The sequence below is a fragment of the Gambusia affinis genome, linkage group LG19, assembly GCF_019740435.1.
Source record: "Gambusia affinis linkage group LG19, SWU_Gaff_1.0, whole genome shotgun sequence".
NCBI lineage: Eukaryota > Metazoa > Chordata > Actinopteri > Cyprinodontiformes > Poeciliidae > Gambusia > Gambusia affinis.
In genome coordinates, this window is record NC_057886.1 from 6,839,903 (window position 1) to 6,848,050 (window position 8,148).

The following is an 8,148-nucleotide window of genomic DNA, read 5'->3' on the forward strand; positions in this document are numbered from 1 at the left end:
TTCTTCTACACCTACGGGAAGAGAAAAAGAGCAAACAGCAGAGAAACCACAGCATATACATACATATGTATATATTTTATTCATATTTTTGCTTCCAGGAAGGCAATTTATTTTCCTTTCAAATGATACTAATCAAGATTTCTTCCAATTTTCTTTTTTTCACTTATTATCGGAGAAAAATGTTCAACCTTAAATATGTTAATGATAAAGGCATAAGCTCAAGTTGGGTTTATAGGAACAAATGCCCCAAATATTAACATCCCTTGTACAAATACGTAGCAAAAAACCCCCAACATCCTTAAAGTAAGTGGTTGTCATGGAGACCATCCTGCTCGTTGGTCTAACAGGGTGGTCTAAACATGGGTTCCTTGTTATTTTGAACCCTTTAATTGCCTTTAATGCCACGTCATGTCGTATTTCGCAAAAGAAAGTTCTCACATCCTTTGAAAGTTTTCACATTTTCCTCATGTGACGTTCACAAACTTCAACGCTTCAGTGCTTTTAATTGTATTTGATTTATTTATTTTTTGACAAACAAAAATGTAAGAAATTTAAATTTTTTTTTTCTTTTTTAGATATTTTAATTTCACCGTAATAAACGTCTTCCGGTTGGCCTTTCACTTAAAGGGACAGTATTATCTGTTTTCCGGGCACAGTGTTGTTTTATAGCACAATCAAATAACTACGTTGCCTTCAATTGTTATGAAAATGATCCGTATATCTAGGCCTGTCACGATAGCAAATTTTGCTGAACAATTAATTGTCTCAAAAAACTATTGCGATAGACGATAGTATTGTTTGAAGACCTTTTTACACAGATTTAATGGAAATGACGTAATAATGCATGTGATTTCCTGCCAAAGATAGATACACTTTATTTTCAAAAGAACACCCAACACTGGAACTGATAAACAAAATAAACAAAACAACCAAAAATAAAAATAAAATTGATTCTCAGTCTCCATTAACAAAAATGTACTTGAATAAAAAAGAAATAACATAAAGCCAAAGTGTAAATAAATACTGCATTCAACCAAAAGAGTTCAGATTATGAAGTGTGTTTACTATATTGCCCTTCAGTAATCATTAGATTTAAATAGAGAAGATGGAACATCGACTACCAGATGCAATAGTTCACACTACACGTTAGTTCATACCTACATTTTCCCCTTATGACAATCTTAGAACTTTTATCGTTCTAAGATTGTCTCTTGTGATCATCCTGTAGTGTGTGGTGTGTTGTGGCCGCTTGATCTAAATCAGGGGTTTTCCCCACTGGGATCGTTACCACAGCCTGTTGAATGTGACAGGTAGCCAATCAGAAAGCGCAGATTCTCCTCCTGCTTTCTGAGGGGAAATTACCGAGGGGAATCCCAAACAGCTGAAACGGCAACCCGAAGTCCAGCGGACATTGGAGATAATATGTGAAAACAACATTAATGTTTATAAAACATTTGGTGCAAAGAATATAGAAATGGTGAGGGGAGGAGTTGGAGCGAAATCGCTACGTTGATGAACCCGGTAACTTTTCAGCTGTTCTTCGTTAACGTGACATAAAAAGGTTATAATGGTTTTCATTCAGTCAGGACGTTACGCTGATACTAGAGCCACATGCGTTGCAGATAGATTGTAGTAAAGCATTGATTAATGCCTGGTTTTAAAATTAGTTAGCTGGACTTGTAGCCAGCCATTGGAACCGTTATATCTAGGATTTCTGTTGGCTAATGTGTGGTCTCAGATTTTGAAAATGGGTCGACAATCGACAGACAGCCCTAAGATGGTGTAGTGTGCGCTGGGCATTACACTAAGGAAATGAGGAAGGGAGGGTCAGTGGAGAGCACCGGAGTTGAGCCTTTTTCATTTAGCGTCATCAACAGAAAGAGAAAAAGGCTGGAAGAGACGATAACGGCGATAATTAAAATGACGTAGATAGTTTTAATTTATCGTACGATTAATCGATTTCTTGTTTATCGCGACAGGCCTACGTATATCAAATATGTCTTAAAAGAAACTTTACTCTATAATTTATCACCTTGAAATTGGGCTTCTGTCTCTTTAAAAGCTCCTGTTTTTTTCTGAAGCTCCGCCTCCACAAAGTCATCACAACATGGCTCCTCCATCAACGCTTTAGCAACATTTTTACCAGCGTTTCTCTGAGAAGCAGCTCCAATAACGAGTTCAGCAGATGCTCAGTTCCTCCAGGTGTTTGCTAACCGCTGCTGGCTAGTCTGAAGGAACTGAGTGGGGGAGCTGCAGGGGAAGAGTTGCTCTGTGAGTTGGAAGCTTGGAAACTGGAAAACTGCGCCGAAGGTTTTGCACAATTGTAAGGTTGCCATGGAGATTAAAGGATTTCTCAAACATGCGTGAAAGAATCCAAGCAAAACTCCACGTGTGTTTTTGATGTTGGGATAACATCATAGTATGATGTAAAGCTCAAAAAAGTCGATTTTACACGACTATAAGATACAACTTGAGGTTTTAACCTAACCAAAAGCGTCAAATATTAAAGCACTCAATTCTGCATCTTTAAGATTCACTGACAAGATCAAAAACTTTCCAAACGTTCTTTTCGCTTAGAGCCGCTGCGTGACATCGAACGCCGTGTCTTCAAGCTGGAGAGAAGAATTGTAAGCAACACAGATGCTGCCAAGGAGGTGGAACAATGAGCGCAAGGAGCAAAGCAGGCAGGAAGGAGGGCAGCTGACCAGAGCAAGACTGCTTATTTGTGAGGCCAGGATGTGAAGTCACAGGCCCTCGCCGAGAGGCAGGAAGAGGTATTTTTAGTGGCATCCTGATCAGATTCCTCTGCAGTCAGTGCTCCGAGCGCCGACCCAAGCCCCCGATCGATTCGGGTAGGTGAGAAAGCGCGCTCCAAAATGGCTGCACGCCAGTTGCAGTGACACAGGCAAGAGTGAGCAGAGCAGCGCTAGCTTACATTTACTGGAAGTGCAGAAGAGGATTGGATGTGGATGTAAAATACTGTAATTTATACCAACAAGAAAACTTAACGACTTGTCCTAATGTCTGTCAGAGCCATCACTGTGACACACACACACACATTGTGCAAACTGAATCCTCCACGTTTCATAAAGCGTCCAACAGAGGGAGAAGCGAAGAGGCTGACCCGGGCTTGATTGCTTGTAGCTGTCGCCATGACAATGAAGGTGATGTGAGAGCTGAGGACCCCTCTGCTCCCTCCACCACGACATACACGCACGCACACACACACACACATGCATATACGCACATTGTGACCTCCTGACCTGACTGCTGTGTGCAGAGTGGAGGTGAAGCAGAGGAGGAGGGGAGTGTGGCGTTCCCCTGTGGCTCCAGCTTCCAGCTCTTTGTTGGCCGAGAGAGGAGGCCCTTGGTAGGGCTGCAGCTGTGTACTCACCCCCACCAGCAAACACACACACACACACACATTCCTCTGCGATGAAGAACACACATATGTCCTGGTACCTATTTTCATGGTGGAGACCAGGATGTGGTTTTCTGGGATTAAATGGACACACAACCTCCAGAAATACTAATATATTCAGTCTCTTGTTCCAATATTTAAGACTAGAGCATGTGCCTCACTATTCACAAGCTAATAACAATCTATTATACTCAAGCTGCTTGTTATCCATTTAGTCATGCTGAAGTACTCAAGAACTAAATTTTAGGTAACCATTAGCTAACGTGAATCTAATCATGAAGTACCTGTTTGTTACCCATTACCTACTGATGAACTTATGGACATTTTTGCAATGCCAAATAATTGTAGGATGCTTAGCAAAAATGCTTAGTTCAATGTTTCATTGAGAGCATTATTGTTATTAGTTAATGGTAACAAGAAAATTCTGATCAGCAACTCCAAATCCCAGATCAGCTCCAACATCTTGAGCCTAAAAAGGTTTGATTCCCACCTCTGTGCTTGGATGAAGAACTTTGGAGTCCTCTGGACTTGATGATGTGCTACACCTGGTCCCTTCCCAAGTGGAGGAGTTTAAGTACCAAATGATTGGTGATGCGTCTGTAGTGATGTGACAATAGTAGCTCATGTCTACTAATAGTTATTTCATGTTCAGTTTATGGTTACCAACAATTTATTGATTCATGAGCAATGAATTGCTAATCAGAAGTTAGTTCATGATTCATCATTAGTTTATGATTAAGTTACAGTTTATTATTAGCTAATGTCTGTTAGTAGTTAGACATTAGCTAACTATTACAAGATCATTATCAGTTCAGTTTGTGGTTCTTTGTTACTTTTTTGCTCCTAACAGTTAGTTCGCGATTAGTTCAGTTAACCATTTGTTTACATTAGGTAATTGTGAACTAGCAGTTTTTGAATATTTCCATATTAGTTAACGGTTACTAACAGTTCATGATTTGATCACCGTTAGCTCCTTGTTATCAGCAAAACACATTTGTGTCGCCTTGGTCGGCAAGCATTACCGGCCGTCCTGTCACCAAAACAGAGCCGTCTGATTTTGTCAGAGTTGTGAGAAGCTTTAATCTTTGTTGAGATTCAGGCTTTAGACTCAAATTTGATGAGTCACGTGCCGCGTTTGTAGCAAAGTAGGACAGATTGTGACATGGCGGTTGACATCAGTTTCACAGAAATGCTGACTTTACCTCCTACACTGCAGGCTGAATCCATCTCGCTGGTCACAGAAAGATGTAGGTCAGTGGCTGCGGAGCTGACTCAGACCTCCACCATCAATCTCCCGTGTTTAGGCCCCTTAGGCTGCCCTCGACCTGCCTGAGTGAATCTAAAATCAGACCTGCCCACATGGATACACTCTAAAAAAAATATTCCTGCCGTTTTCCGGTAGAAGTTCACATAAAAACATTTGTCAGTATTAAAAAATATATATCTTAGGGAGCTGGTAAATTATTTTTAAAGCTCACAAAAAAAGAGAAAACATTTCAGCTGCTAACTGAAATGTTTTAATTTAGAACATTCAACAAACAAATAATTAGCAAGAAGAAATGAAAAGGTCATGGGTGACTTTAAGTGGTTTGAAAAGTTACTATAGGAGCCTGGAAAACTAAATGAATGGATATGTGTGAGCAAATGTAAAAACAAAAGTAAGTTAGAGTGACTCAGTTAATGTAATTTGTCAGAATAATATTACCAGAATTTCCAAATTAATATTATATGTTTTTCAACTTAATTATACAATCACATTGGTTTCCTAAACTAGCTGAGTTGACCAAACCTAAAATTACATATTGGGTTTACTTAAAGGGGCAGTATTATGTAAAGTTGGCTTTTCTGACATCATAATGTTATTCCCTTATCAAAAAAGTACCTAGAGTGTTGAATTGATTCTTTCACGCGTGTTTGAGAAATCCTTTAATGTCTTGTGGCAACCATTCAGCTGTGCTAAATGCCTGGGTGGTCCTAGCCCCGCCCTCGAGGCAAAGCTCCTCCTTGGAGCTGCAGTTTCTAAATTTCCGCCTCATGAAGCAGCCCTCCCCTGCAGCTCTCCCTCTTGGCTCCTTCAGACTAGCCAGCAGCAGAAGCAATCATCCAGGAAGTGTGTATCAGCTGATGTCATAGGAGCTACTTATCAGTGAAACGCTGATAATAATGTTGTTAAAGGGTTAACAGAGGAGCCATGTTGTGAGGATTTCCTGAAGGAAGAGTGTTTAGAGTTTTTAGAGGCAGAGACATAATTCCAAGAAAAAGACCCATTTGTTTTAAGTTGCATTCGATACCTACATATAGCATTTTCATAGCAAATTAAGGTAACATAGATACTTGATTGTGCTATAAAAAGACACTATGTGCCTAGAAAATACATAACTTTTCACTTAAAAAACTGAGTGGATTGAATTGTTGCCTTTTTTTAAAAGTTGAGTCAAAAAAAGCATTTTTTAGAGTGTACACTCATCATCATTCTGCAGGCAGGGGTCATAGGAGACAGACTGAATATAGGTCAGATGAGGAACAAAATCCCCCCTGGCACCAGCCACCTCTCTCTCTCTCTCTCTCTCTCTCTCTCTCTCTCTACGGCTCACACTCACAGCATTCCCTCTTTTTCTCTCGTTCAGATATTTCCCTTCCATTCCCAGCGTTTCGCCGCTTGGAAGGGAAATTGGGGATCTATGACTCCTCAACAGCTGCAGCGAACTGGACTGCATGGAAACCTCCCCCAGACTCTCAGCTTCAGGTCTCGGCTCTGCCAAACATCTCTGCTGCTGATTGGTCAGCGCTCTGATGCCCCTGCTGCATTGCTGCAGTGACGGCCCGCCTGAGAGGCAGCAAGTGTGTCAGTGTGTCAGCACACACCGGCAGGCAGTCGGCGAAAGGACTCGAGGCCGGTCTCCATAGCAACATGCCCCGTGAACAAAAAGATAGCGACCCCCTTCTCTCTCTCGGTTCCCTCCTCTTTTCCCTGAACCAGCTGTGGGTGTCTCCTGTGGCCATTGTGTGAGTCTCTGTGTGTGTGTGCGTGCGTGTGCGTGTGTGTGTGTGCGTGTGTGTGTGTGTGAGGCATGTTGCCGTCATAAATCAGTACAAATCTCATCACACCAGACAAAATATGAGACCTCTATGTGGGTAACTGGGTCTGATTTTTATTTATTCTTTTTCTCCAATAACGGAGAAGAGATGCCCAGAGAACGCTGAGGTGTGGCCCCAGCACACACACACACACACACACACACACACACACACACACACACATACACTTACGTACACACACATGTATGCACCACACTCGTCTTTGAAAATTTCTGCACCTGTATCTGATTTGCCTACATGTCACCCTGGCGATTCAAATCCTTCGGTTCAGTGAGCTGTAAAGTTGCGCGTCAGCCAATGCAAAGAACCTGAGTCATGTTTTCCATCCACTCACATCTTACGGTGAGGGCAGTCGTACCCCACATCCCCTTTGAGACTCTTTCATTTACCTACTGCAGAAAGATGCTTTGACTTTAGAGCCACAAAGCAAACCCACGCTCATTTGAAATGATGGTGTTGAGCGACTGTAAACGAGCCCTCTTGTACCAGGATTTAAGAGACCAAGGCGGACGAATGCTGAGTTAATTACTCAGATGTTGAGATAATCTGACAGATTATACATTTTTTTGTCCTGGGAAACCAAAATATTGCACACAAAGCGGAGTTGAACGATCCTGAAGTCACTGTTGCATCATGTCCTTCGGCCATTTCATGGGTCATGTTTCTGTCAAAGTTAAACTCCAGTGTTCACTGCAGAAACACAAAGTGTTACCAAACATTTTGGATCTAGTTTCTATTGAAGGTATCTTAGTACACTCGGATTAAGACAAAACTAACTCTTCAGCAAGATAAGCGCTTGTTTTACATCAACAATTCTTTAATATTGATCCTTTTTTTTAATGATTGTTTTTATAAAGATTATTTCACTCATAACACCAGAAGCATGTCATGTGTTGAAATGGCCTAGTCAAAGCCCAGACTTTGACCAGAACCAGAATCTGAGGCAAATGTTGAACATTCCTGACTATACAGATGCTCTGCTTTCAGAATGAGTACGACTGAATTGTTTGAAGTGTTATTATATCACACCATAGCAGCTCCGTTGGATCTGTTGCTAGGCGACCGAAGAAAATAAAAGAAAATCCCGACATGTGGACCCTAGATCTCTCTCTCTCTCTCTCTCTCTCTCTCTCTCTCTCTCTCTCTCTCTCTCTCTTCCTTCCTTCTTCGGGCTTTTAAATCTTTACAAACCGGCTTTTAGGATCCATGTTTCCCCAAGAACACATCCGAGCATCTCAGGTGATTTTATTAGCCCGGCTCTGTGGGGAGGTGAAAATGCACCCAGATTTAATTTGTCTGAAGACGTTTTCTTGAGAGGATCGGATTCATCAGACCACGGGGGAACCAGAGACAGAAAGAAGTTTTGCAAACCCTGCAGCACCCAGAGGTAAACAGGAGACATCTACTTTTTTCTTTTTTTTTTTCCTGCTGCTTCCACACAGAGCAGATGATTGTTCTTATTAAAAAAAATACAAACAAAAAAACCAGTGCTGCTTGTTGGACATAAACCGATGTGTGTTTGAACTTTGCTCAGCCTGAAACAAATCTCCCATCATTTGCATCGCGATGCAACACGGGCCCTGTTTGTGTCATGTTATGCTTCACTTCGCCAAGACAACGGCCGCAAT